At 40.7% G+C, this 13,451-nt stretch overlaps 1 protein-coding gene and 1 long non-coding RNA gene across 17 annotated transcripts in view; one reads left to right on the forward strand and one right to left on the reverse strand.

Moving 5' to 3' along the window:
* The window catches only part of LOC119230640 (uncharacterized), a 587,338-nt gene that overhangs the window by 529,013 nt on the left and 44,874 nt on the right, over window positions 1-13,451 (forward strand). The window lies entirely within an intron of this gene.
* FHIT (fragile histidine triad diadenosine triphosphatase) overlaps window positions 1-13,451 on the reverse strand; it is a 1,313,834-nt gene that overhangs the window by 3,681 nt on the left and 1,296,702 nt on the right. The window lies entirely within an intron of this gene.

Raw genomic sequence — 13,451 nt, forward strand, 5'->3', positions numbered from 1 at the left:
ACAGATGCAATAACTATGAATAGGGCAGCTATTTGTCCTTGAAAGCCAGTGCTTCTTGGCCATGTGGTTGGATAAAATAACCGTTTTTACATGCATACTAGGAGTGACACAAAAATGGTTTTATAGCTATGTAAGCACACTCCCCAACAAAACCAAGTCTACGGGCGCCAACAACAAAAACTCTTCTTTAACAACTCATCTTTTAAAAGCAACTCTTAGTTCCCAGCAAGCTAGTGATCCAGGCAGACAGCCATGGGAAGCCATTCTGCTCACACCAAAAACAAGGTGGGCAATTTTCTCAGGGCAGACCCCTCTGACCTTTGCTTTTCAGCTTTTTCTTAATAAACTGGTCTCAGAAATTGGACTGCAAAAGTGCTGATGGCAATCTCATAGTAAGTGGCTAAAGGTGAAGCTGGGAGAGAAATGACAAGGATCAGAGAAGCACTCTGGTATCTCAGAGGCCATGCAATTACACTCACATCTAGAGATAGTGTGGCCAGTGGTCAGAAACCCAGGATGGGTTTCCGGGAGGATGGGGATTTGCAGGGCAAATTCCCCTGCAAATTTTATAACTCCAAACTATTTCTCTGGCATGTCATGCAACTTTCTGTGATGAGAAAATGTTAACTCCCTATTAAATATCATCCCTTTCCTAATCCTTCGTGTTGGTGACCTCCAAAGTGCTTCCGGGCACCATGTGGGAGGGAAGAGACAGACCTCAGGTTCCACGGCCAGGTCGGGGCTCCTGGGGTGGCCTTTATGGAGTGACCATAGCCTCTGTATTGTCAGTTTTCTCTTTGTAGGGATAAATCAAATGCTAAGAACAGCAAACACGCAAGGAAGATGACGCCAAAGCTTGTAGCTGGGAGTGATTTACAGCTACCAGGCAGGGCTTAGCAACTCCTTGATCCCACACCATAGTCTGGGCAAATGAAACTACAAAGGCGTTGGGGTTTGGTGGTTGGGAGTGGGTGGCAGAACAGAGCCAACTGAGCCCAAGGAAACTCAGGCTACTCCTTGGGCAGTTGTAGGTGTCCACCTGAAGCAGGGAGGCGGCTGCCACCCATGCTCCCCTCACCTCCCTGTGTCTGTATCTAGCAAAGCCTCTCCCTAAAAAGCTTTCTCCTTCTGATAGAGCTTATGAAGAACAGGCTTTATTTGTTTCTAAATCTTCAGCTGATATTACTTTTCCCCGAGACTCAGTCAAAATGAAAAAGGATTACTTTATATTTACTTGCATCTTACATGAGAGAAACTAATTTTGAGACAGAAAGTCCCTACGAGGTGAAACATTTTCCCTTCCTTCAGAGTCTCCAGCAGGGCAAAGGAAAAACTAAAAGACATACATGCTTTGTCCTTTACTTTGGCTGACAGCTTCTTCTTATCATGCTTTTGAGGGTGACCTTCCTCCAGCATATTCCTTCGCTCTCATTGTGCACCCCTGGTATAAGAGAATTTCAGAGCCAAGCATGGAGCAGGCTACCTCTGATAATTAATGGCTCTGAGAGTTTGCTGAGTGTGTTATTTAATTAATGCCACTTGTGTCTGAAGTGTGTACAACTCTGTAGTTGAATAAAAGGCGTATTTGCTGAGGGATTATAGACAAATACTCAAGGATAGTCACATTGAGAATTTGTTGGGGTTCAGCACACTTAATAGTCTAATGGGGTTATTATATTTCTTCTCCACCATTTAAAAGGTATAGAAAGTGATATAACGCTGTTCTTTTTACTTTGTAAATGAAAGTAGATTACAAACTAAAAAAAATTCCTTAGGCTAGTAGGTAAGAGTCTGTTATGTGGAGCAGAGCTTTTCATCAGAAACAGAGGAAACCTTTTATGCTATATTTTAATGAATACTAAGTGATGGTGAAGTAAGTTATGATCTACTTCTGTTACTCAAAAATGATAGGTTAACCTGAATTAATTCAAGTTCTGCTTGGGACCAAAAGACTGGGGTTGGAAGCTAGCAAGAAAACATACCTATAAAGGCTTTTGGGAACAGACTATTTTTATTTTCCATCACCCTGCTTTTCCTGAGGTTTTAGTCCTTAGAATAAAATGTACATTGTGAAAAGATAATAAGATTGCATCTCACATTGACATGCCAGCAGTCCATCTAGGGAAAGCTCTGTGACTATCTTTACTTGCTTGGTATTTGTAGTGTCTATTAAAACACAGGAGTCCAGTTTTAACTTTAAAATTGTCATTGTGCGTGTCTGGGCAAGTTCTAACAACTCTCCGGACCATACTTTCCTCCTTTATAAAATAATTAGTTGACTTATGCTCTTTAAATTCCCTCTAGTTCGGGCCTCCCTGGTGGCACAGCGGTTGAGCGCTGGGTTGCGAAGCTGCCCGCAGCCTCTGCGGCGCCTGTTTGATCCCTGGCTGCTCCCCGACCACCGGAGGAGGGTCCCACATGGCGCGCAGACCTCTCCTGCTGCCCGCTGCTCCCCTCAGCAGTGTACTTTGGTCCTTCTGCCTGCTCTGCTCCCTGCTCTGGCTCTGGTGAATTCTCTCACCCTCCCACGCTTCTGACTGTACCCAGTGCTTGTATGTATAAACAAACAAATAAATAAATAAATCTTTAAAAAAAAGAAAAAACCTGTACTTTAAAAAAAAAAAATTCCCTCTAGTTCAAAGGTATTCAGTCTCTTATTTGGGGGGAGGTGTTAGGTAGATAGAATCCTCAAAACTGATTATCTCACTGATAGGAGAGAGAAATAGTTGCTTCTTTTTAGTATTGAGGGTTATCTTTTCCTGTGTATCCTGAGGATACACAGAGCTACATACATGTGTCCCCAAGAGGCCTAGAAATCCAGCCAGATGGTGAAAGGAACACAGACTCCATCCAGGGTTTGCCTTCTCCCCTTCCCCCCACTGAAGACCTCCCCGTTGGTGACAGACAGTGGAAATGGAGGCATGGGCTAACACGGCTCAGCTGGAGTAAGGAGAGAAGCCTAGAAGTTGGACTCAGAGCATCTTTCTCCTGGGTGAGAAGGGAGGGCCATCAGTCCAGAGCTGGCCATCAGCCAGCTCTTGAGTAAGGGATGGGCAGTCTTACATACGGAAGCCTCACACAGACTTCACTCTAGCACCATGGGTAGATTTCATAACCCCAGGTTAAAATGGGAAAAGACCACCCAGTAAGTATAGGTTTGGAATCAGATCTGTTGCTTATTTCCAGAGATTAACCTCTTTGTATAACTGTAATGTCCAGTATGTAGCCACAAGCCACACATGGTTAATGAGCACTGAAAATTGTGAGTAGTCATAGTAAGATATGCTAAAAGTGGAAAATATCTACTGGGTTTCAATGACTTACTCTAAAAAAAAAAAAAAAGGATGTATAATATATCTCATGATTTTATAAAATATTTTGTTACATACATTTTATATAAGCTCCAAGATAGGATTTAGATAGAGAAGCTTAAATGCATTATTACCATCAATTTAATCTGTTTTTAATAGGACTTAGAAAATTAAAAATGATGTGCAGATCATTCTAGTGGCCAGTGCTGCTCTAGAACATACTGTGGAGTGAGCACAGGGTGAAGCTGGCTAGAGTGGGGGCCCTACAGAGTCTGAGAGTTGGGCGAGCACACACAGCTGTGCTGGGGGATCAGTGGGATTCCTGGAAGGCGCCTGACCTGCTCGGGGCACAAATACCACCTTTATGACAACTCTTTTTGTTCAGGAACCAGGTCGCCCCAACACCTTTGCGCAAATCAGAAAAGACTTCTCCTCCTCCTGTGTAGTACTACATTTAGGGCATGGACACAGGAGTGAGGGCTGGAGTTCAGCCTTACCTCCTCCTGTGACCTGGCCTTTCGACAGCCCATGAACTGTACAACCATACTTGGCAATCCTGGCTCAGTCTATTTTTAAGAAATGGGGAACTCCATTGTACCACTGATGGCAAAAACAAAACATATAATAGACTACTTTGAATCTAAGATCTAATTTTTGTAAATCATAATTTAACAACATTCCCAAAGCTCTGAAGAGCTATTTAGTATTTAAGAGTATAGGCTCTGGGTTCAAGTCTGGCCTGTGATTCATTCTCTGTATAATCTTGAGCAAGTTACTTTGCCTATCTGTGCCCTGGTTTCATTATCTACAAAATAGGAAAACATAGTAATCTATGAGGTAGATATTATTGAGGACTACAGATGATATAAGTAAGGCACTAAGCATGGTACTTGACCCAGAGAAAGGTCTATACTTTAAAGAATTTTCAGTTATTGTCACTCACTCAGCAATTGTTTCAGAGCATCCATGGCATGCTAGGAGCTGTTCTAGATGCTGACACATATCGAACAAAAACATCAATGTCCCTGTCCTTGCCAGTAGAAACTACAAACAAATGTATAATATGACAGTACCTGGTGAGCACAATGAAGAAGATAAAGCAGGTTTATGTGATAGAAGGAAACAGGAGCACAAGCTTAGGTTGGGGCCCTGGGGAGACCTTTGTGAGTAGGTGACATACAAGTCAAATCCTGACTTGAGAAGAAAGAACAGGACAAGAAGTGCCAAGACCTTGAGGTAGGGCATGTTGGATGTGATCCTATAACAGCAAGGAGGAAAACTCTTAGGATGTGAGGGAGCATCATGGGAGAAAAGTGTAGACTTCATTGTGGTTCACAAGCCTCATGTGTTTGGGCTCTCCATGGCTCACTTTCCAAAATGTGGGGGAAGGAAATGATGTGGCTCCCCATTTTAAATGATCATACTATTAACATTTCTTATTTTAATGCATTGGTTCTCTTGTATAACCTGGGATGAGTTTCGGGACACACACACACACACATCTGTATTTTTTTCCTAAGTCATATTTGACAATTGACATATGCTATTCTATATAAAAAAGTTATATTCTTAACTGCAGTATCATGAAAACTTACTCCAAACAAGGGGCGTTCTTGAGCTTTAACTGAATGTTTTCCTTTTACATTTTTGCACCAGTTTTCATTTCCATTTAGTCTCATTCTTTTAAAGGATTAAAGAAATAACTAATCAAACACCAAATCTTCCACCTTTAAGGAAACACTGCCCTTGAGAACAGAGTAATAAAACGAAACTTTGAAAAAGGATGTCAAAGGTAAATGCTGGTTGACCACATTAGGCATATTCCTTATGCCTAGTGACAATTCTGGGATCTGTAGGAGCCGCCAGAGAGACTGGATAAGAGAAGGGCCAGGGTTCTAAAGCCTCACTGAGCCGTGCAGTGCCCACACTGGCCTTCTGCCTGGTGGAGAGCTTCCCTCCGCTATAGCTATGCCTTATCATTTCTAATTAAAAAATGATTCAAGCATGTCATAGGCTTTCACTTCTTTAAAACAATACCACACTGTCAGTTTGCGGCTCAGTATGCCAAGAATTCTCAACTTTTTATGGGCCCCATTAGAACTAGATGTGGAAGAGGAAAATTGGTAAGAATATCTAATTACATTCAAAGCCATTTTGCTTGTCTTAAAGGAACAAAAATGATCTGCTGGTTTTTATAGACCTTCTTGACCTAAAGATAACTGCTGGCAGAAAAAGAATCCTCAGTTGAGTTCTTTTAATGCTTTAATTATTATGCAATCTATCATCTTACGCACTGACTTTGCACACTTTGAAAAATCTCTTAAATAAGCATTAAAAATTGATTGGCTAATCCTAAATGGTGGGGTGGCTCTTGGAGGGCATATAATTGAGTGTGGGCATGGGGGTTAGATGCAGCTGACACAGTCACTACTTTATGGTGGAGAAATCAATTCGGTCACAGGTACGGTTGACATCATACTGCTTACTTGCTCAGAACTCAGTTACATGCTAGCTAGTTCTTCAATCAGTCTTACTGCTCCCATTTTGCATCAGATCCTGTAGGGTAGGGATGCATGTCATCTCTGTACCTCAGACAGTATTTGGATCAAAGTGGAATCTCAAAAATTAGGTGACTTTGTGCTAGAGGTCAAGGTCAAAAAGATCCTTCAGGACGTAAGCAGTCTATGTCATGTCGTAGTCCCCACTCTTGAGGCAAGTAAGGAAATCCCATTTCAAATGAGCTTCTGGAGACAAGCAACTGAACAAGGGATGGTGAAGTGGATGTAAGAATTCATTACCTCTCTTTATCTTTGTCTATCTTCAGTCCAGGGACTTCTCCCTGATCAGATCCCCAAACGATAAATGTAGTGACTGACTTGTAGTGACTTCAAGTATAGAGCTTCAAGTCTCTGTCACCCCTGTCCATATACTATTTGGTAGGGAAAAAGTCTAATCGATCAGTCTGGGGTGATATACCCACAACTCTGGCCTTTAGATGAGATGACAATTCCAAATTCTGTCCTCTGCTGCCCATCTTATTTTCTGATGGCATCTCCCAACAATCTTCCAAATGTTTTGAAATCCAAGAGATAATTGCTCTTAGTGAAAACTCCATTCTAGAGGAAGCCCTAGCTGAAAGGTCTTGTTAGAACCCTTGTGAGTCCTCACTGATGCCAAGAAAGCAACACTGAATGCGTCATGGCTCAAGCATGGTTGGCCCTGATTCACTTCTGCTCATCTAAAGCAGTTTTAGTTTACAGGCAAGTATTGAGTTTGTAACTGTTGTTGGACAGGGAAAAGGGGGTCAGAAATATCTCCTTAGGGGGTGGTTGCAATGATTGTATAAAGTGGACCATGCAATTCTGGCAAGGAAGCATGAAATTCTGGCTTTCCCCCTGAAATTAGTGAAAAAGCAAGAGTACACTATAAGCCCCTCAACTTTACCAAACAACTCTCACCTTTAGTTAGCTAATATCCTCCATTAGGGAGGATGTTTCTCAATAGAGAATCACTGATTTTAGCATAAAGGTAGTGTGGGCTCTAGAGTCAGCCTGCCTGGACCAGGACCCTGACTCTGCATGGGGAACCTGAGACTCCTTGGGCTCATCCTATAATTATTGCCTGACGCCTTAGTGTCTACATTAGAGGATTGTTGTGGGGTTCAATTGAACTGATACCTGTAAGGTGCTTGGCGTAACTTGTCCACAATAGGCACTCCTTAAGTGATATAATTAAGAGTCTTTAATAATAAAGTGCCCTCTCTGTGGTGGTCTCCTTCACCCATTCCTGAAATAATGATCTTATTGGCCAGTGTGGCCTCTTAAAGTCAGGGAGGATGGCAAAGTGGAGAATCAGCTCTCTGACATGCAGTGGTAGTGTCGATACAGATTATATGCAGCAATTATTCTTTTCCTTTTAAGCCTATTATGGAATAATTGAATAGCCACTCAGCAGTTAGACCATACATTAGTGTTGACTCTTCCTTTTCTTTTGTCTTTAAAAACTTTCATTTATCTCATTTAATTTTAGCCCTTCTTATGGTGTCATAGAAAGCATAGACAAAAGTGCAGGAGATATATACACACACACACACAAAACACAATAATATATGGCTTGCAGAATTAATATAATGCAAACACATATCTTGCCACCATCCATGGCAAACAGAATGTTACCAGCTTCCTTTCACACTCCCACCCGACATTTCTTTCCAATCACAGTCCTTTTCTTGCCTCCCCCATAAAAGTAACCACTGAGCTGATTTTATGGTGATTGCTTCCTTGTTTTCCCCTTATAATTTTACCCTCTAAATGACTGTATCTCTAAATACTATAATTTCATTTTGCCTGTTTTTGAACTTTACATGAATGCAATCACACAGTGTGTATGCTTTTGTGTGTTTGTTCCACATTCTTGCAAACACTTGATACTGTCAGTCTTTTAACATTTTTGCTACCGTGGCAGGTGTAGGGTGGTATTTCATTGTGTTTTAAGTTTATATTTCCATGATGACTAAAGATTATCGGTCACTTTAGCACCAATTTTTATGAAGTACTTGTTCAGAGTCTTTTGTATTTTCTTTGGATTGTTGACTTTTATTGATTTGTAAGATATATTTTTTCTTTAAGAATATCTTCTGGATACTGGCCTTTGTTGGCTATCTATGTGGCAAATATATTCTCCCACTATGTTTTCCCTTGCCTTTCTCTTATGGTGTCTTTTGTTAAACCATTTCATTTTAGTGTAGTCCAATTTATCAATTTTTTTATAGTAATGCTTTTTGTGTCCTATTTAAAGTGTTGTATATAGCAAGATCATTAAGCTATTCTCCTATATTATCTTTTTAAAGCTTTGTTTTATACTTCACATTTTTAATTACAGTCCATCTGGAATTTACTTTTGCATATGGTATGAAGTAGGATATGGTTTCATTGCAGTTGTACATGGATATTGAGTTTTCCCAGAACCAATTATTGACAGCATTTTTCTTTAGGAAAGCCTCACATCTGTGAGATGTATTTTTATATTTTTATATTAGTCAAGTGTTTATATATGTTTGGGATCTGTTTCTGAGCTTTGTTTTGTTCTATCAGTCTATTTATTCTTGTGTCAATATCATGCTCTTAACTTCTGTAGGCTCACTTTGTTACATTTCCATAAAGGGGAGGTGGCATTTTCCCTGCCCCACTTTATGCAGCTGCCTTGAATTATAGGCTCCAGTGTACTATGAACTAGACTTCCTGAGTGGGGGAGCTACTGGGAACTAGGGGCAGAGCTGAGTGGCCAAGTGAGGCTATATAGCACACAAGGGAGGAAGGCTTTGGGGGTCTCCTGCTTTGACTTGGGAGGACTTGGAGGAGACACAAGGAAAAGAGACTTACAGAAACATCAGAAACACACGGGTAGGCTGACAATGGTGGCTATTATCTTGATGTGGCATCTCCCTATTGCCCCATATCTCTAGGACCCGCCTTACCCTTTTCTGGCTGTGTGACAGGGCAAGGTTAGGGCACCCTGGAGATCTAAACCTACACACTTTAAATGGATTCTGCCATGTGCTGCATCAAGACAAAACAGACTTGTGTGTAAGACCTTCAACAGAAAACAAATTTATACAACTAGTGTGCAATAAAGAGAAGAGAGAGTATAGTTAAAATAGTTTCCAATTAAACACCCCAGATTACCCATCCTCTTGGGGGTAAATGTTGGCCCAAAGCAAGACCACTGAGGCCCAAAAGCTTGCCACAAATCTAAGGCACCTTCTGGTGGGGACCCATAGGAAAGGGACAGAGGGTCCAGGCAAATCTAGAAGGAATGGAGCAAAATTAAAACCCAAATCAAGATAAAGTCTGCCATTGTCAGCCTCCCCACTAGTCTCACTCACATTTCTATCTCTTTCAAGTATCTCCTTTCATGTCCCCCAAGTCCCTGGTATAAGTCTAAAACCAAGAAGCAAGCACAGCTTTTTCCCATGTCTCTCCACTTCATGAGCCTCCTCCAGGTCATCTTCTTGATCTCCTTTCTTCCTTCTCCCAGTTTTCTCTAGCTGCTTCTCCCTGTCCAGTTCCACCCTTCCTTCGGGTGAGGCAGGGAACCTGGAACCTCTCCTGTCCCTGAGGATTACCCTGGTGCAGCTATTTCCCATTAGAAGGTGCCTCAGACTTATGGCAATTTTTAGTCACCTCAGGCCAACCCTATTTGGCTGGGCATTTGCCCATGATGGGGTGGGCAATTTTTGAGGGTTATACTGGGAACCTGTTGTGAGGAATATTCTTCCTTCTCTGTCTTTATGCACACTAAATTTATTGACGATCTATCGTCTATGCACATGGATGGCCAAATCCCTTCCGAGCTCCTGGGTGCCCCTCACTCATACACAAACAACAAGCTGATATCTTGTACAGTAAGCCCTCTTATGCTTCTATCTTGTAATTTTAATACTCCCTACTTACATTTCCATAAGCATTTTAAAATCAATGTGTCCATTTTCACACACTATGAGAATTTTGATCTCAGGTATTGTCGGGGTGCAGGGGAAATTTGAGTTCTTCTAGGCTAACAGATTGATAATCAAATAAGCATCAGATGAAGAGAAAAATTAAAAAGAATTTTTAATAACATGTACACCTCCTGTATACATGGAAGAGATCCAGTAAGACTGAGTATCTCAACCACTTGGTTTCAGTCACCATCTTAAATAACATCAGCTAAAGACAAAGGACATATGGAAGGGGGAGAAAAGAAAGATCAGTTAAGGAGGAGGTTACCAGGGATGATGCAGTCAATAAAGGTCTGACTGTAATGCAGATTTAGTCCTTCTCTGTACAGTGAGAGAGGTGCCTTTTCCTTTTCTCCTGTATATGCTCTTACAAAGGGCAACTTCCACCCAGTCTTCAGCGGTCTCCTATGAAATAATCCTTTTCCCTGGGCCTCTCCTGGTGGCGCAGTGGTTGAGCACTGGGCTGCAAAGCTGCCCGCAGCCTCTGCAGTGCTGGTTCAATCCCTGGCCACCAGCGAGGATCCCACATGGTGCACAGACCTCTCCTGCCGTGCCTGCTGCTCCCTTCAGAAGTGTAATTTCATCAGTCTGCCTGTTCTGTACCCTGCTCTGGTGAATTCTCTCACTCTCCCACGCTTCAGACTGTACCCAGTACTTATATAAATAAATAAATAAATCTTTAAAAAAAAAAAGAAAAGAAAAGAAAGAAATAATCCCTTTCCCAGAAAATATACCTTGGGATAGCAAGTTTTTTCTTCCCCACAATACTTTGAGAAAAGTTGACCCATTCATCTCTGTACTTAATTCCTCTTTAATGCTGCTTAATTAACACTTCATAGTTTTCTCTTTAGAAGCTTACATAGCTTTAATTATTCCTATGCATTCGACTTTTGAAGTTAATGTAACCTAACTTTAATTTTTTCATTATCTAATTGTGTGGCTATTATGGACTGAATGTCTGCCTCCCTTCCCCATTCACATGTTAAAGCCCTAACCCTCAATTTGATTATAATAGGAGGTGGGGGTTTTGGGAGGTAATTAGATTTAGCTGAAATTTTTACAATAAAGCCTCCATGATGTGATAAGTGTCCTTCTAAGAAGAGTGAATAAGACACTAACATTGACTAAAATTCACTCTCCTCAATGTGAGGACACAGTAAGAAGGCAGTCTGCCACAGGTCAGGAAGAGGGCTCTCACCAGAACTTGACAATAATGGTACCTTGATCTTGAACTTTCAGCTTCTGGAACTGGGGGGAATGAACTGATGCTGTTTAAGTCACCCATTCGATGGCATTTTGTTATGGCAACCTGAATTGACTCACAGTGACTGCTATAGAGAAATTCAAAACATTTATCAATCTTATATTCCGGGAACTTGCTAAATTTGCCCATTAATTGTAATTGTTTCTCTAAAGTCTTTTGGGTTTTCTGCATACATCACTTTGTCCATACTTATTGACAGTTTTATTACTTCTAATCTTTCTGCCTTCTCCTTATTGTTCTTCCTTTACTAGGCTGAGAGCTTGAGTACACCGTGAAATAGCAATGCACACAGTGAACATTCTTATTTCATTTATAATCTCAGATGAATACTGTTCAATATTTCACCCTTAAGTATAAATTCCTTCCTACTTCTAGTATTTCTAGAACTTTTATATTAAGTTGGATGTTGAATTTGGTCAACTTTGTTTTTTTTTCCCCTGGGCCTCTACTGAAATGATCCTATCATTTTCTTTATTAGTCTGATGAAAGAAATTACTTGATAGGAATGTGAAATCATGTTGCATTGATCATAATATATTATCCTTTTGATAGGTTGTGTGCACAGCTTGCCAGACTATGACCTCAGAGATCCGGGAAACAAATGGTTAAGACAGTTACTCCTAGGACACATTAGAATACCAGGAAACAAAAGGGTTAGACTGCTCCTTGCTGACTCTGGCAGGGCAGTTAAAATACTTGATTGATTTATTCAACAGTAATGCAGTTTGACTATTTGATGTTAAATTGACCCCTTAAGGGCAGTTAGGATCCCTGTCTGATTTACTTGAAAGCAGTGTTGTCTAACTGAACTATATTTCAGCCTGTCTAGAAATCAACTTCCAACCACCCCTATCTGGTTTGAGCAGCTCATTAGCCTGTAGAGTCTCCAGGGCATACTGTTCTTCCTTTCATGACCTAAAATTCACATCAATCTCATTAGTGTATTAAAGAGTCGACAAAGGGGTTGGGGGAGGTGGGGGTGGAATTGAGCTGTCATTGTTTGAACATGCAGCTTTTGTGGAAGCGCGAATTGTCCTGAGCATGCGCAGATGACCAGCAGTACCCCAAATCTCCAACACCCCAGCACCCCAGAAGCCTTCATCTCTCTTTTGCCCTGATTTCTTTTAAAAACCCCTCCAACACTTTTGCAGAGAGGCAGTCTGTGGAGACTTAACCCCAGTGCCTCTTTTACCTGTACAGATAATAAACTGTGCCTCTTCCCACGGTACTTGTATCTGGTGTATTTGGGGGCATATGTATTTTGGGCCCTTGAGTTTGTTAACACAGGCATGCTACCTCTGTCTATCTGACGTCTTTTAGGGCTTTCGCATCTGTTTTTTTCCAGGAACAATGAGTCTGAGGATTTCCCTTCTGTTAAATTCTTATCAGTTTCATTTGCCACATGACTCATACAATAAATTGAGAAGTACAATTTGTTTGTTTTTCCTTCATCTTTGGCTGACTTAAAGAGATCCAGTTATAAGGATCTGTTAAGAATCTTAGTCTTGATTCTTTCTTAGTTAGTAGTAGTAGATAGAATTCACTAGTCAAGCTGTCTGGGCCTGATGTTTTCTTAGTGGGAAGGGTTTTAATTCAGGCTTAATTTCTTTGATAGTTCTAAAAATATTCATTTTTTTAAAGAGGCTTTTTTCACTTTGTCAGCTTGGTAATCAAGGTAATCCAAATTTTGTAATTTATAGATCTAAAATTTTACGACCTTATGCTTTTATTAACAATATCCAGAAAGATGTTTAGCACACTGAAATACTGTAATTTATAAGAATAGTATTTGGTCTTTATTCGCAGTTCCTGGTTCACAGCTACCAAAATTCTTAAGATTTCTTGAGAAATAAGAATGGCAGGAATATTTTTTGTTCCAACTTTTGATCTCTTGTCCTCAGTTTCTTAAAATGCTTCAGAGCCATAAAGGTAAAATGGGAGTCTTGTTACTCATAAAGATCCCCTGTTACCACACTGGGTTTATGTTAATTAGATGACTCTTTTTTAAACCATTCACTCTAACAACTGACCCTTTGCCTTTGATTTTATCATGATGTGCCTACATGTGTATTATACCCCCGCCCCTACTCTGGTTTTGGTGTGGCTTTTTTTTTTTTTTTTTTTTTTTGGTGGGACCCTCGCTGGCCGCCTGGGAACGAACTGGTGCTGCAAAGGCTCAACCACTGCGCCACCAGGGGAGGCCTGCCTTTGATTTTTTTTTTTTTTATGGGTGATTTTTGTCAGTTTTGAAAAATTCTATCATCATCCCTCTATTTTGGAATTGTGAGTAAATGTCTATTATATTTTCTCATTACAGTCTAACTCTACACTCTTCTACTTTTGGTCACTTGGTTCATCCTGAATATTTTCATAAAGC

Source organism: Talpa occidentalis, unplaced genomic scaffold, assembly GCF_014898055.3.
Source record: "Talpa occidentalis isolate TD23 unplaced genomic scaffold, MPIMG_talOcc4v2.1 talOcc4.10, whole genome shotgun sequence".
Lineage (NCBI taxonomy): Eukaryota > Metazoa > Chordata > Mammalia > Eulipotyphla > Talpidae > Talpa > Talpa occidentalis.